General features: G+C 55.1%; 1 long non-coding RNA gene across 1 annotated transcript; it reads right to left on the bottom strand.

Annotated features, from left to right (window-relative positions):
* Positions 1-6,114: 6,114 nt before the first annotated feature.
* Positions 6,115-13,419, bottom strand: LOC148184543 (uncharacterized). Its single transcript, XR_015772185.1, has 4 exons — positions 13,294-13,419; positions 11,363-11,460; positions 11,097-11,185; positions 6,115-9,750 (listed from the first exon to the last, which is right to left on the bottom strand). It is a non-coding gene; the product is annotated as an uncharacterized LOC148184543 (long non-coding RNA).
* Positions 13,420-17,274: the final 3,855 nt, after the last annotated feature.

The following is a 17,274-nucleotide window of genomic DNA, read 5'->3' as shown; positions in this document are numbered from 1 at the left end:
GTCACCTCAAAAAAAGGCTCTGATACACCAGAACCCAAATTGCTTGCTTGGATTTTCCCTCAAAAGGTAAATTTGTTTAATTAAATGCTGTAGTAAACTGTTGGGCACAGCCCTTGATTAGGGCAGCCCAAGGAGGGGCCTTCTGGAATGATCTCACGAGGTGCCACCACAGGGCAGTGATGTTCCTGCAGCATCCTGGCTCTCCTGCAGCATCCTGGCTCTCCTGCAGCATCCTGAGTCTCCTGCAGCACCCTGAGTCTCCTGCAGCATCCTGGCTCTCCTGCAGCATCCTGGATCTCCTGCAGCATCCTGGCTCTCCTGCAGCACCCTGGCTCTCCTGCAGCATCCTGGCTCTCCTGCAGCATCCTGGATCTCCTGCAGCATCCTGGCTCTCCTGCAGCATCCTGGCTCTCCTGCAGCATCCTGGATCTCCTGCAGCATCCTGAGTCTCCTGCAGCATCCTGGCTCTCCTGCAGCATCCTGGATCTCCTGCAGCATCCTGCAGCATCCTGGCTCTCCTGCAGCATCCTGGATCTCCTGCAGCATCCTGTGTCTCCTGCAGCATCCTGGATCTCCTGCAGCATCCTGGCTCTCCTGCAGCATCCTGGCTCTCCTGCAGCATCCTGGATCTCCTGCAGCATCCTGGTTCTCCTGCAGCATCCTGGATCTCCTGTAGCATCCTGAGTCTCCTGCAGCATCCTGGATCTCCTGCAGCATCCTGGCTCTCCTGCAGCATCCTGGCTCTCCTGCAGCATCCTGGATCTCCTGCAGCATCCTGAGTCTCCTGCAGCATCCTGGATCTCCTGCAGCATCCTGGCTCTCCTGCAGCATCCTGGCTCTCCTGCAGCATCCTGAGGCACCTGCAGCATCCTGCTCCAGGCACAGCCTTGCCCCCACACCTGCCAGTGCTCCCCAACAGGCCCGACGTGAGCAGAGCCCCACATAAAACAGCTTTCCAAAGACTTTCCCTCCAGGATTAACCACCCCGCTCCTCAGGTCGTAAACAACAATATTCCTGCAGGCTGATACAGGAGCTTCCCTCAATAAATTCTGCCTTAAATCCTAATTTGAAGATCGACTGTGTAATTTTAAGATTGATTGTGTAGAACAGACTTCAAATATTAAATGCTAAAGGAATGGGATAAATAGAGCAATTGTACAGGTTTGAAAGGTCCCTTTCCGAGGCCTGGGGTGCTTAATGTATTCTGGGTTTCTGGGGAAAAGAAAGATATGGCTGTCATGAACCCCAGGATAACAGCAGCCTGTGATTTATGAAGATTCCTCCTGCTTATATATTTTAGATAAATAATGCCCCTGCGTGTGTCCCTGTGCTCATTCATAACCAAAAGCTGCCCGGGCTGCGCGGAGAGTTTGTGCAGGAACCTCTGGAATCAGCTCAGAGGGCCGGGATAACTCACGGATCAGACACCGAACAAGTCCCGGCGTGACAAGGCCAGGAGTGCCCAGGCACCCCCAGAGCCGGGGGCGCGCTCCTCACGGGGAAGGCACGGGGGCAAACACGGCCCAGGGACCTGGGCTGGCCCACCACCGCAATCACCGCCACGGAAATGAAAGAATTAGCCACACAGTGAACCCCTAATTGCCTGGCAACAGCATTTAGGCCCCATTAGGTAGATTTGTAACTGCTTCCAGAGAAATAAACTCCTGTGTCATTAGATAACAAGGGAAGAAATAGGTTATTTCCTTTCTGAAAGGTATGAAAGCTTCCAATTGCCTGATGTACGCGCTCAGTAGATTATTTTCTGTCATCTCAGTTAATTGAATTTTACCCATTGCTCTTAGAATTCCTCCCTTTCGTGTAAGGTTAGAAAGTTCAGAGGAGTCGTATTTTTGAACCGCGTCCATTTATCGCGGGAGCCGACTCCAGCTGCGCAAAGCGCACCAGGAAAAGGGAGCGTTGGCCAACTGCGCGGGGATGGCTGCAGCATCCGGGTGAGCTGGCGTCAGACGATGGGAAAACATCACCTTCCAGGCAGCCTCCAGCTGGGACACTGCAGGGAGCCGCCGGGAGGGACCCGCTGCCAGCTCCGCGCTCGCTGCGCCATGCCCGCGCCTCCTCCCCTGGAAATCCAAACTGGGACCCAGAGTTCAGCTGATTCCTCAGACTGCCCGGGAAGCCTTGCCAGGGCTGCAGCGGGGGCCGGGTGCCACGTGCACCAGCCAGCCATGGCAGGAGGGTTCACTGCAGCCCCGCAGCGTGGTGGCCCTGTCACCCCGTGTCACTCTCCGGCCATGGCCAGAGATGCCCAGCCCTCACTCTCAAGCGGCCCCCTCGTTTCTGCCGTTCCAAAGCAAACCTAGGCAGACATCCTTGATTCCTGAGTAAATCCAGGAATTCCTCTCATCACTGCTCAGGCTGCTGCTCTTACACTTCACCACCTCCCCCTGATCGCTCCCGAGAGGCAGCGGTGCCCTCCCAGCCCCAGCGGTGCTGCCGAGGGCAGCTGAAAGCCACAGCTGAACTCTGCTGGGGAGCTCTGCTGTGATGCTGTGGGACATTTGCTTTGCAGACCAGCACCTCCCAGAACGAAAGGGCTGGCTTGGCCACAGAAATATTACCGAAACCATCATCTGGTGACTCCAGAGCCGCTTGATTTTAAACCCTCCTGAAAAGCCAGCTCCATTTTCTGCTTTGGTGGAGACCAATTCCCCGCGCTGGCCTAGGAGAATAGATCAGCCCCAGCAGCGGGGCGTTGTTATCCAGCTCCCAACTATTATGACACAGTTTCTATCAGAGCAGTTTTCTTCTCAGCCAGTCGAGTGGAATGATCCCTGAAAGCCGCGGTTTGCAGCAGGGACACGCTCGGCGCTGTCAGAAATCCGTGGCTGCCCACACGCAGGCCAGCGGCCGGAAAACAAGGACGTGGAAAAGGGCCTGCAAAGGCAGCAGGGCTTCGAGGCACTGGGCAGGGGGGGAAGCAGCAGAAAACCCAAGGATGGGAGGAAGAAAAATAAGTTTGGAGAGATGCGTAAGGTGGAGCTCCTTCCCGAAGTCTCGGAGGTGCCGCGTGTGCCGGGCGCGCCTCCCCTCGCCTGCCAGCCCAGCCCTGCTCCTGTGCCCGGGCACCACCCAGCACCTCCTCAGCGCCACAGGGCCATCTCAGGCCGCAGGACTGGGGGGGGTCAGGCACCGCTCCTTTTCCCCAGGATGGGGATTCAGGCTTGGGAGACCTGCTCTGGAGAGCTGGCTGCCAACCCGGCCCCCTCTTCACTGCTTTACGGAGCCACTGACGAGGACAGCAGAGGCCCCACAGCACCTCCAGGCTCACGGGCAGGGCTGTGACCCCACGGCTGCATCGGGGGCCATTCCCCCCACTTGGAGAGAATGGGACTGGGCTTCTGCTGGGCTGGGGCTGCTGGTCCCCAAAAACCATCCCTGGTGGGCTGGAGAGGCGGCACAGACACTGGGGAGGGGGGAAGGCGGAAGGGAAGAGCAGGGCTGGGCTTTTCCACGCTGCCTTTTTTGTTTTACTTGGTTTTAATTGCACCCCAGAGCCCCTTGTATCAAACATCCCTAATAACGGAGGGCCAGGGTGTGGGAGGGTGGGCGGTGGTGGCCGGAGCACGGAGCCCCTCGGCCAGCAGAGCGGTGTGCGGGGATGGCCCTGTAATCTACAGAAATCTGGGAATTATGATGGATATTACATAAACCAACCCCTCTGTGTCAATAAGGAAAAAAACATTTTTAAAAGAAAAGCAGCTGATAATTAACCCTGAGAGCACGGGTTTAACCCAGATCACCTTGGGGAAGCGCCCGGACAAAGGCAGGCATTCATCCCCGGCCTTTCTCATTTAAATAACCCGGCCTTCATTGGCTCCTGAGGGATTGCTCGGGAATTGCTAAACCGGAGGTTTGCTCGGGTTTGATGTGTAGTCGCATTGATTTCCCCCTCCCTCATCTTAATAAAAGGCATTTTATGGAGCCCCGGAGCGGGGCAGGGTGAGGCGTCCCGCAGCTCCCGCTGGTGTTTGCCAGCCCGCAGGAGCTCTGCCGGCACCCCCAAGCTCCCGGAGCAGGAGGATGGCTCGGAGCGGCACCACCGGCCCGTCGCTCGTTAGGAATAACCTCATTATTACCTAGCAGGTTAGCTCTGCCCAGAGCAGCCGGGGCTGCCCCTGCATCCCTGGCAGTGTCCAAGGCCAGGCTGGACACTGGGGCTTGGAGCAGCCTGGGATAGTGGAAGGTGCCCCTGCCCGTGGAATGAGATGAGCGAGCGTTAAGTTCCTTCTAAGCCAGGTCTTCCTGGGATTCTCTGCAGTGCTTTTGGGTCTGCCTTTTGCCTTTTCCAGGAGCCCAGAGGATCATTTAGGTCGGAAAAGCCCTCTGAGACCATCAAGTCCAACCGTTCTGCCAGCACTGCCAAGGCCACCACTAGTCCATGTCCCCGGGTGTCCCATCCCAGCATCTGTCAAATCCCTCTAGGAATGGTGACACCCCCACTGCCCTGGGCCTGGGCAGCCCTTCTGGACAAGGAATGTTCCCCACTATGTGATCTACATCTCTCCTGCTGCAACTTTTGAGGCCGTTAATCCCGCGGCATCTCCTCAGACAAACATCTGGCCAGTTTTGCTCTTGGGCACCCAGCAAACCTGCCAGCCCCTGACGCTGCTCAGATCAGGCTCCAGGCTGGTTCCTGTCACCCCACCCTAACGCTCCTTGCCTTTTCCCTGCATCCATAATCATTCACAGGGCAGCACCCGAAAACCCACTCTCAGACCCGGTGTTTCCTCTCCGCAAGCCGTCTGCGTGTGCTGGAACCGGGATAAAGCAGCGACGGCTCAGGGGAGAAAGCTGCAGGCTGGGAGCCGAGGGAGAGCTCTTTATCCCCGTGGCTGCTGCTGGAAAGGCCGGCAGGGCTGCTCCTGCCCGCACACAGCTCCAGAGTGGGGCTGGAGCCTGGCTGCAGCCCCCGGGGATGGCAGCCCCACGCACACAGCCCTGGCAGGGAGGACACGCAGCCTGCCCGCTCGCAGAGGGCTGCCGCCGCTGATGGACACATCCTTATTCGTAAGTATTTAATGTTTCTTAGGAAGCACTTCTAAAAGAAATTGGTATGTAATGACAGCACTCACTGGAAAACAGGCCGATTATAAAATGCACTAACTTATCTGGTATTCATTTGAAAAGTAAATGGATGCAAGTAAAGGTGAGAGTTCACTACCAATTCAAATATTTTGCTCTAACAGGCTCTAGCACTCCTACTTTAATTCAAGCAGAAGCACAAGTATGAATAATCAAACTGGATGATGCTCATCAAAACCTTTGTGCCTTGCACCATTTCAAATGGTCATTGAAGCTTAATGGCAAAAAATTTACATTATTCCTTTAATTTGTATTCTGTTCCTTCCTTCTGAGTGATGTGATTGTGATTTTCTGTTGCCGGCTGTATTATTTTGATGCAAATGTTATGTGCTGCTACAGTCCAATTTCCTGCTTCGCCCTCCCCTTTTCTTCCCCCAGGAAAGAAACGACAGCTAAAATAGTTCAGAATTGGGGAGGGATTCTGAAATAGTTCCTTAACTACCGCTCCTAATTAAAGCAAACAATGCAGGGTCTTGAAGCACCCTGAAAAGCTGAAAATTAATTGTTAGCTGAAGGGGGAGGGAAGTGGCTTTGCTCCCCGGCCCTTCAAAAAAAAAAAAAAAAATTAAAAAAAAAAAAGGAGAGAGCGAGAGAGGGAAAAAAGGGAGGGATCCCAATTCTGCCTACAAAAGAATTAGAAAAGAAAATTTGTAATTCAGTTAAAAACTCCTTTTGCTGGCACATAATCACCTAGGGATGAATGCTTTATTGAGAGGCATGGGGCTGCAAACCAAAGCCTTGCAAACAGGAGGCCCCCGGGGTGCTCCCGGCACGTAATATATGCACCGACTAATTTATTGCGCTGTGACTAATTTCCATTCCTTGTGCTCGGAGTTGCCTGGCTAATTACAGGGATGTTTTCTTAACTTGGGTAATTGCGCTGCCCGCGCGCGCGCCCCACGCCGGCTTTGATGCGCCCCCACGGGGCGGCTGCGCGGGGCGCCGCCCTAATTAGATTGGCTGCCTTAATTAGGGGAGATGGATGTGGGGGTGCGTGGGGGTGGCGGCGCCCAGCTCCCCACCACGCGGGCACCAGCCCGGCAGGGCTGCGGGGAGACACCCAGGCCCAAGCCGGGCTCTCCAGGGTGGCCAGGACGTACCCAAAAGCAAAGGCCGTCCGTCCCTTGGTGGCGGTGCCGCCACCCGTCCCGTTCCCACCGGAGGGGCTGGAGCCGAGCCCCCGGCAGGAGCAGCCCTTCAGACACGAGCGAGGGGCCAGCCCCGTGTGCCACCGCCGCTTCCACGCCTGCTCAGCCCATCGCCAGCTCCGCTGCCTCCGTTTCTCTCCGTGGCGGTCACTCGCGCGGGCACGGCTGTTATTACACAGATAATCACTTCCTTCAAATAATTTCAGCACTCAGCTCTAATAAAAAAAGGTTTCTTTGCAAGGGCCCTGGGTGAAAGGGGCTCGGCGGCGCTCCCTGCGTGGCGTGGGTCAATTGGGTTCTGCTCCGGCCTCTCTGCAGCCCAACAATCGCCTTTCACCCGCCGAAGAGCGGCCCGGGACGCCCAGGCAGGGCCGGCCTCCAGCGCTCGCCTTTATAAGAGCTCGACGTCTGAACTTCTGCTGCTCTACCCCTGCCCTAGGGAAGACTGGGTCGAGATCCCAGAGAACGAATGTGGTATCAGTAAAAACCCGTCCCCTGGCAGGGAAGGCCGAGGGAAGGTGGCGAGCGCCTCAGTGCCAGGGGCTCCCGCAGGGCGCTGGCGACGGAACCGCGTGGGAAGCGTGGCCAGGCCTCTCCGCAGGACTGGGCCACGGGCGCGCCGCCCTCACCCACGGGATCCCGGCAGGGAGACGCCAGGGAGAGGCCATCCAGCTGCAGGTCTGGGCAGCACCCAGACTCCCCGGGCTGTGCCCAACCTGTGGAATTCCAGCAGCGGGCTCTGACAGACCCTGCGCTTCTCCAAGGTGACTTAAACCCTCATCCAGCTGGAGATGCTTTCCTCCATGCGTTTGGGACCTCCGGCAGCCTGAGGAAATGTAGCCATTTTCCTTTTATGTTCAAATAAACAAACCAAGCGTCTCGGCTCCTGTTCAAAGGTGGGGTGTGGCCTGGTCCCACACACAGAGGCACCTGAGAGAAGGAGAAATTCAGTGTCTCTACCACAAAGTGAAGTGGCACGCACACCCGAGGCGGGATGGATCCAGCACAGGAGATCCCCTCCACGGCTGCCCAGCCAGGCCCCAGGCCCCTTCCCCACACACCAGCAGGCCAGATGTTTGGAAGCTCGGCTTGTTTGCAAAGCCAGCCGCTCCCAGGTGGATTTTGGGGCGAGGAGCCCGTGGCTGCCAGCGCATGGCGCGCGGGGCTCTCGCGGCCCGCCGGGCACCACGGGCGCGTGGGAGCTGCTCACGGCTCTGAAGCGTCTTCTCAGGCTCACGCTTGCTATGGAAAAGGAAATAAAAGGAGTCTCCCCCCTCCAGCTGCCTTCAGCATCTCCTCTCTAATAACTTGGCATATTCACTTAATACAGGCCGGCTCCTTCCAAGTCGTTAGCGGCGGCGGGAGACACAGCCGGAACGCTGACCTGGTTTGCTTGCCAAGACAGAGCAAAGAGAAACCTTCACATAATCATTTCCAAACATTAAAATGGCTCCATTGTCATTATAGCTGAGAGATTGAATTCGCCTCATCAAAGCGGCGTATGACAGGTGACTCAATAGGCTGGTGCCAAGCGCGGAGGCAGGAGATTAGCAGGGCACTGATATCATTATTTCCGCCTATCACAGATTCGGCAGGGAGGCAATTGTAATTTCTGGGCTTATTAGTCTGCATTCGCAGGAAAAAACCTGGTGATAAACCTCAGTGTGACAGCCAGGCATTTGTGCAGCAAGTGCTGTCACAGTGACACTTGGAAAATGCCAATGTGGATACGTTCTCCTAATCCCCCCTAATGGAGGTTAAAGCCTGGCACAAAGGCACTCTTATCGCTGATCGGGACACTAATAACATTTGCATTTTTAAGTTAAATATAGTAAGTAAAGAGTGAGTCTCCTCCTCGCGGCTTCGGCAATTAACTCGGAGGGACGGAGGCTGAGCGGAGATTGCAGCCGGCCGGGCTCTCTCCCACCGCGGGTCGGCATTCCCGGAGCTCCCAGCTCCCGGTCCCGGGATGGCACCTGGCAGAGCGGCAGTTCTGGCTCCTGGGGGCCGAGTGGGGCTGCCGGCCCAGGGCTGCCTGTCCCCCAGCAGGGACACCCTTCTCACACGCTTTCGGGCGTGGTCTTGCTTGGGAGGGACAGAACTTTCAGGGGTTGTTTTCTTCTGCCCCACGGTGCCAGCTGGGTCTTGGGGCTCCTGCGGGAATTCCCCCCCGGACAGGAGCCCAGCACGTGTGCCACGGACACACGCACGCTCTCCACAGGAATTTCTTAAGGAAAAGAATAATTACAGGTGGTAAACTGTTACTTTTCCACATTTAAATAAGAGACCAATTAAGAAGACTATGTAATTCAATTCTGGAGTGAGTGCCACTGAATTCAATTTGTTTCAGGTCAATGAATATAATGTGAAGTTATTAACAAAAAGGTCAGGGACTGCATATAAAATATACACACATGACACAGGCAGAGTAATTAGTACGCATTTCACATGTTCTGCTGCTCAGACATATGGTGTAGAAAACCTGAGCAGGATTAGATGTATAATAAATGTTCCCCTCTCCCTCCCACCAGCTCCCTGTTTAAATGGGGTTTACAGCTGTTCCCCCGGCGTTCCCGGGATCTGCCAGAGGCTGAGCACCCACAGCCCACACGGCAGTGCTGTGCCAGGGCAAAGCTCCCAGGAAAGCTGTGAGCACGGAGTCCCCACGGAGCAGCTCAAGCCACCAGGCAGCAGGTGCTGGGGCAGGGACAGGTTTTGGAGCCCACACTCCCTGGGCCCTGCCGGCAGAGCCACACCTTTGTGGCGCCCTCACCAAGAATTACTCTGTTTCTCCACGCCTGCGTGCTACAAGCGCACACTCCATGTGAAAGTCAGCGCATTAATGATAGCAAAGCATTCAAATCATACGGTCAAACAGTGCTTGAATTTGAAAACGTCCACAGTGCGCGTGCAAAAACAAAAAAAAAAAAAACCCAACGAAACAAAAGGAGGATAATAAAGCCCCATATGCCTCTTTGACCCTAAGTTTGAGTACTGGACGCCTAGATTCTCTTGAAGGTAAAGATGCGCTTTCATCGGGCAGGAATACGAGGACTTGGGGAAAACTCCTCCGAAAGCTGCAGGAAGAAAGCCCAAGGTACGAGAACTCTGCCCGGCACCAGAGGTGCTCTGCTGTCCGGTCGAACCTGCTCGGGATCCTCTGCTGGTAAACCCGGACGGGTTTGTGTGCTCCAGCATTTTGTGGAGCTTAAACGTGTTGTGTTCAGAATGAGATCTGCAACCCGCCTGCCAAGTCACGCTTTACCTCCAGCGTGGCCTGAGGTGGTAAGGAAATTAAGTCGTTTGTGTATATTGACTCATAATTGCCATTTACTACTGAACTTGGGAGCAGAATCCTCAACTGGAGATATTTGTTTCGCTCATCATTCCTGTCTGGGTTCTGTACAGCCGGCTGCAGAAAGCAGCAGGACGGGCAGGAGGCGGAGAGCTCCGGGAGCGGTGGGGACGGCGCTGGGTCCGTACACGTTTGGTATCTGTCTGCAAAGAGGAACCAGACACTGGGTTCGGGGTGAATTGCACCCGAGATGGGGGTGCTAATTAATGCTCCAGGGGTTCCAGTCAGGATCCCATCTCCAGGGCAATCCGCAGATTTCTCTGGGCTTGCTCCCAGGAGGCCCGGGTTAGTGCTCATCATGGATAGCCTGTCCTTAGAGCAGGGAAAGGGGCCCCTGAGGCTGCAGCTCGGTTCTGCAGCTGCCTCGGCCTGTCCCTCGCCCTGCTCCCCGGGGGGACACGCCGTGGGATCCCACCGGGATGCGGGGCTGCACAGCGACCCCAGGCACAGCACCACCTCCCCGGGCTCTTGGGACGGGGTCTGCTCAGTGCTGCTGGAGACGGTGGATTCCTCCCCACTTCCCAAAATCCGGCATCCCATACTCATCCACGAGAAGAGAAGCGGACAGAGGAAGGGGCAGCTCAGCAGGTTGCTGAATATACCACGTCAAGAGGCAAAAAGAAAAGGCGAACAAACAAGAGAAATCTATTTTGTTGTTAATTGAGAAGTCGTTCCCCCCCAGGCGGCCCCTTTGCTCTCCCCCTGATGATGCCCTGCTCTTTAAAACCACGGAAGCAATTTACTCTCCATTTTACCATTCGGCTGTGCATTGGAAGAGGACAAATAAGTAAAAAGCAGGGAAATACCTATGTGAAGCCTTCGCTTTCCCATTCTCCCCCCCCCCCCCTTTCCTTCTGAGCTTTCTGTTTCTCTCCACGCTAAAACCCCGTGGCACGACTGCCCAAACCTCCCCACGACCCCGGCGGTCCCCAGCGCCGCTGCATCCCCCCCGGGGGCTGGGTTTTTTCGGTGAACAGCCCGGGGATCTGCTCACTTTTCCCCCGGGGGTGGGAGCAGACCTCCCAGGCTCCAGCCACGCGCGGGGCGGGCGAGGGGACACCGCGCTCCCCGCGGCCGGGGTCGGTGCCCCCGGCTCCGCAGCCTCTCCGCGCTCCCGCTCCCCGGCGCTCTCATTAACTGAGGATTGCGAATGGGTCAGCAGATCCATACACTTCTGTGTTCCTCTGCCCGCTTTATTTATTTCTTTCTTTTGCAGGATGCTGAATAACTAACCTTTCCCTCAATAGGCAGATTTAAAAAAAAAAAAATAGGATCCATCACACAGCGGCAGGATAGCCTTGCTCTGTTTTGACCTTTCTGAAATTAATTTCCCAATCTTAGCTTTCAAAATCAGAGATTGAAAAGACCTATTAGATCAGCCAATCCATCTTATCACTAGTACAGCAGCAAGCAGAGACCCCAGCCAAGTGCTTCTCTACACAGGGAAATATTCTGGAATAAGACGGGGCATGAATTTAAAGAGAAATACCTGTTCTGGAATATTCTGCATGTGGACGTGTACTCTGGAATAACTGCAGCTGATCCTGACTTTGCTCGGTTGACACCTGGAGCCGCTCACTGGAACAGAGGGACAGAAAAAAATAAATCCCATTGTAGGATAGGAGAGGTTCCTTTTGTGGGGCAGGTCTGGGGAACAATTCCCCCCCGACCCTTTTTGCCCCCGGCAGGCTGGCACTCACAGGGCAGCAGCACCGGGGAGGAGAGGGATGGGTGCTCAGGGAGCTTCCCCCTGACCTGCGAGGGTGTGGGTCAGGACAGAATTCCAGCCTGCAGCTGCTCCAGGGGCCTGGGATGTTAACGGGGCACCTCTCCCAACCTGCAGAGTAGCTCCTCTGCTGGGAACACAGCTCTTGTCAGTGCTTTTCCACACGGCAAATATCTCGGGGGTAAAACCCCAAATCTCACGGCTCGCACCACCCGAGCCGGGCCGGCCGGCACTGCCGGACCAGGGTGGGGGTCCCCAGGAAGGCCCCTTGCTGCAGGGAGTGCTCCTGCTGCCCCTCATCCCTTTCCCCTTGGGATCCTCAGGCTCTGAGGGTCATGGTTTAATGCCAGCAGTGCTGATCTGGAGGGGACAGGCCGCCCTGTGCTGACTGACCCTGGTGTCCACCCTGCCCCTCACTGCCCAGCAGCGCCCGACAGGCTCGGACAGCCCCAGGTCCTGGGGATGTCTGCGGGGTTTGGACGCTCCAGGAGACACCGAGGGGCATTTTCTCCCAGGAAAAGGAAGCAGGCCTCGCAGCAGGCCAGGCCCAAGGCAGGCTGTGCACAGCCTGTCCTCACCACAGTGACACCACTGGGAACCCAGGCACGGCCTGTCCTCACCACAGTGACACCACTGGGAACCCAGGCACGGCCTGTCCTCACCACAGTGACACCACTGGGAACCCAGGCACGGCCTGTCCTCACCACAGTGACACCACTGGGAACCCAGGCACGGCCTGTCCTCACCACAGTGACACCACTGGGAACCCAGGCATGGCCTGTCCTCACCACAGTGACACCACTGGGAACCCAGGCATGGCACAGCCTGTCCTCACCACAGTGACACCACTGGGAACCCAGGCATGGCCTGTCCTCACCACAGTGACACCACTGGGAACCCAGGCATGGCCTGTCCTCACCACAGTGACACCACTGGGAACCCAGGCATGGCACAGCCTGTCCTCACCACAGTGACACCACTGGGAACCCAGGCATGGCCTGTCCTCACCACAGTGACACCACTGGGAACCCAGGCATGGCCTGTCCTCACCACAGTGACACCACAGCCACATGGGGCCAGGGGCAGCCGCCGGTGACACCGAGCGGTGCTGTGGCTGTCACCGGTGCTGGGAGACAGCAGAATTCATTCCAGGTGTGTGGGAAGGAGCTGCTCCCCGTGAAACGTGACGGGAAGGAGCCTCCGGCGACACCCGCAGCGAGCGCGTTCGCTGAGGAACTGGGAATTACGGCAGCAGGTGCCCGGGCAGTTTAAAGCCCCGCTCCATTCCCGTCAGCGCTGTGCTTTGGCCAACAGCCCCGAGTCTTTTCCCACTGGAGCCCGTCTGCTCCTGCCCTGCGTGCCCACCATCCCCACGGGGAGCGCCGAGAGCGCGCAGCCACGGGTGCCGCAGACTTGGGGCGCTCGGCAAGTCCTCTCCGAGCAGTGGCAGGGCCAAAAGATCAATATTGACACTTCAGACCATTCCTCTCAATTTGTTTCTTCGTCGATTGTCCGGGCAAAGTTCCACTTTTCCGATATCTTGGTTTCTCGGCTAATAGAAACAAATAAAGGGAAAGCTTCTGTCCACAATGGGCGAGGAGCATCCATTGTCGGCAGGCGCTAATCGGATTAAATTGGCTCCTGGCTCTATTGCTCGGGGATAACTCACTCCTAAATTTTTCCCATCTCAAGGGGATGGGCCATTGTTGCTTTCCCCCCCCTTTTCCCTATTTAAATCTGACGGATAGAATGAGGAACGGCTGGAGCTGAGGTGAACAAAGAGCAGAGCCCAGCCCGAGGCCCTGGCTGGTGCTGGTCCCCCAGGCCCATTCTCCCGGTCCTGCTCCGGCACCGCTGGTTCTCCTCTGCAAACCGCGTTGAAGGCCCGGACGTGTCCGGGCAGGGACAAACCCGCGGCCGTCCTCGCTCGGGTCATTCCCATGAGCATTTTAATCCGTACCCCTGGCACCAGCCCCTCGGAAAGAGCGGCAGCCACGTTCCTGCGAGCAGCCCGAAGAGAGAGACGGCCTTAAATAATGCCGCCTTCGGAGGGAGGCCCCACGCGCCGCCAGCTACATTTTGCCCAGAGTCTGATAATTTTCAAAGCTATCGGCAACCTGGGAATTTTCCTGCCTTATCACCAGGGCTCAGCTAACTTCACTAACACTAATCAGAGCTGGAATCATTCATTCAAGGATTGCATGATCATGTTTTTCTTTAGCGGTGACAGCTGCCTGAGCCGCATTAGCAATGCAGATGAGTCAGCCTAATAGGTTAATGCAGAACACGCGAAAATTAGGTTTAATCCCCAGTGAAATAATCTAACATTTTCACATTTCTTGATGTTGGGATAGAGACATTGGTGGTGACTCAATTAGGTGTAATGTAGATCAAAGCAAATTTACCTTCTGGCTGAACCTTCCCCGCAGTTTAGATAGAAGAATATAAGGGTTCTTTACTAATTGGCCGGTGGCTGTGGGGAAAACCACACGGAAAGTGCGCACCGCGCAGGAATCGCGCTCCGGGTTTGGGTCTGGAGCGGGGCTCTGCAAACACCGGGCGAGCGTGCAGCCCCTGCTCCTCTCCGTGCAGAGCTCACAAATGAAGACTTCGGGGGCTTTTCTGTAGTTTTATTTTATTCCTCCCCCCCGCCACTGGTTTTTAATGTCCCGTGCCGCAATATCCCCGGCGGGGTTTGAAAGACCTTGTATGATAAAAGGAGCATAAAGGAGAGGCAGAACCCCACCCACCGGCGCGCGTCCGTCTAATGTTTTCATTCCTGGGGAACAACATATCAAACAGCCATCGCTTTCAGTCATAAAGGGAGGGGAACAAAAAATTACATGCCCTCAGTTGCCAAATTATTTTTTGCCTTGACATCTTAATTCTTAATCCTTGTGTGTGGTCAAATCAGCCTACTATAGACAACCAATCAAGCAATTATTCCTAAATTATATTTGCCCAGCTCACATTGATTGGTTATTCTTTTCTTATTGGGTAAGCTCATTAATTCCGAGCAGCTTGCTTATTATGCTTTCCACATCATTTTCCTTCGGAGCCTATCTACTCACACCAGCCTGCTGATGTTTCAAGATGCCACGCAGAAAAAAAAAAGGCCGAGTGATCTATTGCATTGTCTCTTCCAGCAATTACAATTCACATTGCTGATTAACTTTGATGTGAAAACTAATGAGATAAGGCAAGTTATCAAGGCGGACCTGATCGTCATCTCATTTATAGAGCATTTGCCATCAGTGAATGACAAAAACTAATGAAGATGTATCTGACAGCAGGCTGAGCCGCGGCCGAATTTCGTTTCTCATCAGCGAGTGCTCTGCTTCGAACTCATCAGTCTATCTGAAACATGTGGAAATTAGCTTAATAATGAAAACACTTCATCCAAATAGACAAATGTTTACATTAAAACAGCTACATGATAAATAGATGTTAAAGATTTTATGCCTTCTTGAGTCTAAACAATGGAGCACAAAATATGTTCTCATATTCACTAAATCATGCCCATAAAGCTCCCTCCCCACGTGCCAGGAGCTGCCGTACCTGCGGGCTCCCCTCTCCGCGGCTCCCGGAGCCTGCCGGGCTGCGGCTGCCACGGCTCGGGCTGCACCCCGGGGGTGCCCAGGGCTGGGCACCGAGAGGGGCACACAGCTCCCGAAAGCAGCTTTCCCAGCCGAGCTGCTGCTGCTGCTGCTGTACCCTGACATTTATCCCGTGTGGGAAAGGGACAGAGCACAAAGTGCGGGAGTAATTCACAGAAATACAGCGGCGTTTCTCGCCTGAGCCACCGCCAAAAAGCCTCCTGCAATATCAGCCTGGTTTGGAAATGTTGTGATAAAAGGGAGGCAAGCAGAGCTGCTCCCATTTTTAATATTGCTACTTTGGTGTATTTATTTATGAGAGACTATTTCATATTTGCTGGGCGCTATTTCACACGCTTCTGCTATGTCCAAACGTATCCCCGAGACGTTTTTGTACCAGGAATAAAATATCGGTCCATCACCTGGGATCGGAGGAATGCTATTTTTAATTTAAAAAACAGGCATCTGCAAGGCAGAAGGGTGAAACTTTCTCTTTAAAAACAATTCTAAAAACGGTGATACTCCAATTACAGAACTGGTAAAAGATTCTCTTCCTTTACCATGATATTTCCCTCTCCCTGAAAAATATATACAGAGAGGCTGTGAAGAAGTGCCTCCTCCAGGAACAAAAAAACAAACCCAGACACGTTATCCCCAATGCAAGAGAAGCTTTAAATTTGATTTTAAAAACTGATTATCCAAGTAGAGTGGAAAAAAAAAAACCAAAAAAAAACAAGCCACACACACAAATAAAGAACACAAAACCGTATCCTTTGCAAGAAAAGGGCACAGGAGCTCCTATAAATCGCTTGCTCACAGGTGGAAATGCGGCCGGGCCGGGCCGGGATGCAGCCCCCGGGTACCCGCAGCCCCTTCCCGGCCTGATCTCGGCTCTGAGCAGATCCGAGGGGCGGCCCGAGCTGCCCCGGCTTTGTGCGCCGCAGATTAGCCCGCACAAAGGGCCCGCAGCCCGGCTAAGTTAAAAGAAAAGCCTGCTAGGAAGCGCCGCCGACAAATTACTACTTCAGCGCTGGATTAAATGTAAAAGCCCTTCACAGAGCCGCAGATAAATCCTGTGCGCTGGAAGGAACCATAAAAGTACTTGCTCAAGAGCTACAGGCACAAGTGGAAAATTGACCCCAAAGATTTTATTTTTTTTTTTTTAGTAGCGAAGTTTATAAAATTTCTGCTGCCGCGGGGAGAGGAGGGTCGGGGCGGCGCGGCTCGGCAGCGGAGCTGGACACGTCTGCGGCCAGCGCGCAAAGAAATCCCAGCAAGGTTTGCTCCGTGCTTCGGAGGGCTTCTGCTTTGCGTGCCTCTTGCTCGCTCCATTTGGCTTTGGTCGGGTTTTTTGGTCGGGTTTTGTTTGGTTTTGGGGTTTTTTTCCCCCCTTTTTTCCCGTTTCTTTCACCCAGCTAACGAAGCAGAATGGTTTCGCTTTGGCCGCTGGCACACGGGGTGGGAAAGCGCTGCTCTCATCCTCGTTTCCCTTTTCCCCAGGCGCCAGGAGCGCAGCTCCATCCCCGCATTCCTCCCAAGGCTGCCCAGCAGCGCGGGATGCTCCGAGCGTGTCCCCGCGGTGCGGGCAGAGCCGTGGGAGCGGGGCAGGGTGTCTCTCCCCGGGGCACGGTGTCTCTCCCCGGGGCAGGATGTCTCTCCCCGGGGCAGGGTGTCTCTCCCCCGGGCAGGGTGTCTCTCCCCCGGGCAGGGTGTCTCTCCCCGGGGCAGGGTGTCTCTCCCCGGGGCACGGTGTCTCTCCCCGGGGCAGGGTGTCTCTCCCCGGGGCAGGGTGTCTCTCCCCGGGGCAGGATGTCTCTCCCCGGGGCACGGTGTCTCTCCCCGGCTGCACAGGTTTTATTTGCTCTTTGTGGAGTGGCAGCCCGGCCGGGGCTCCGCTGGCTGCCCGGCTCTGCAGCTCCGTGTGCCTGCACGGAGGGACGGCCAGCGCCAGGAATGCTGCTCCTCCCTCCCCCTCCCCGGCCTTTATCCCGGCCGCCTATTTTAATAAATAATTATAGGCAGCTAAAGGATTTGTTCATTCCGAAAGGTCTCCCCTTCACATTTCTCAGAGGTTCAGCTCAAGGAGACACCATGATAATAAGGCTGACTCCGGATCCCTACTCCACAATGTCATTATGAGCTACCATTTAAAATGAAAACAAGTCTGTACATTATACCTGAAAGCATTACAAGGTTAGCGTCTCAGCTCGGGGAATATTTAATGCTGCTGGGAAAGCAGCACTGCTGCTCTGAGGAGGAGGAAAAGGGGAGGAAAAAACACAACGAGAGAAAAATCCTTTCTGAAACACAAGCCTAGAAAAAAGATGTTGGGAGCGAGCAGGGAG

Source organism: Pseudopodoces humilis, chromosome 3 (genome assembly GCF_049639895.1).
Source record: "Pseudopodoces humilis isolate 2021_Gansu_Grassland_sample_001 chromosome 3, ASM4963989v1, whole genome shotgun sequence".
In the NCBI taxonomy this organism is placed as follows: Eukaryota; Metazoa; Chordata; class Aves; order Passeriformes; family Paridae; genus Pseudopodoces; species Pseudopodoces humilis.
Note: the sequence above shows the minus strand (reverse complement) of the source record. Positions and strands in the feature narration are given on the sequence as shown.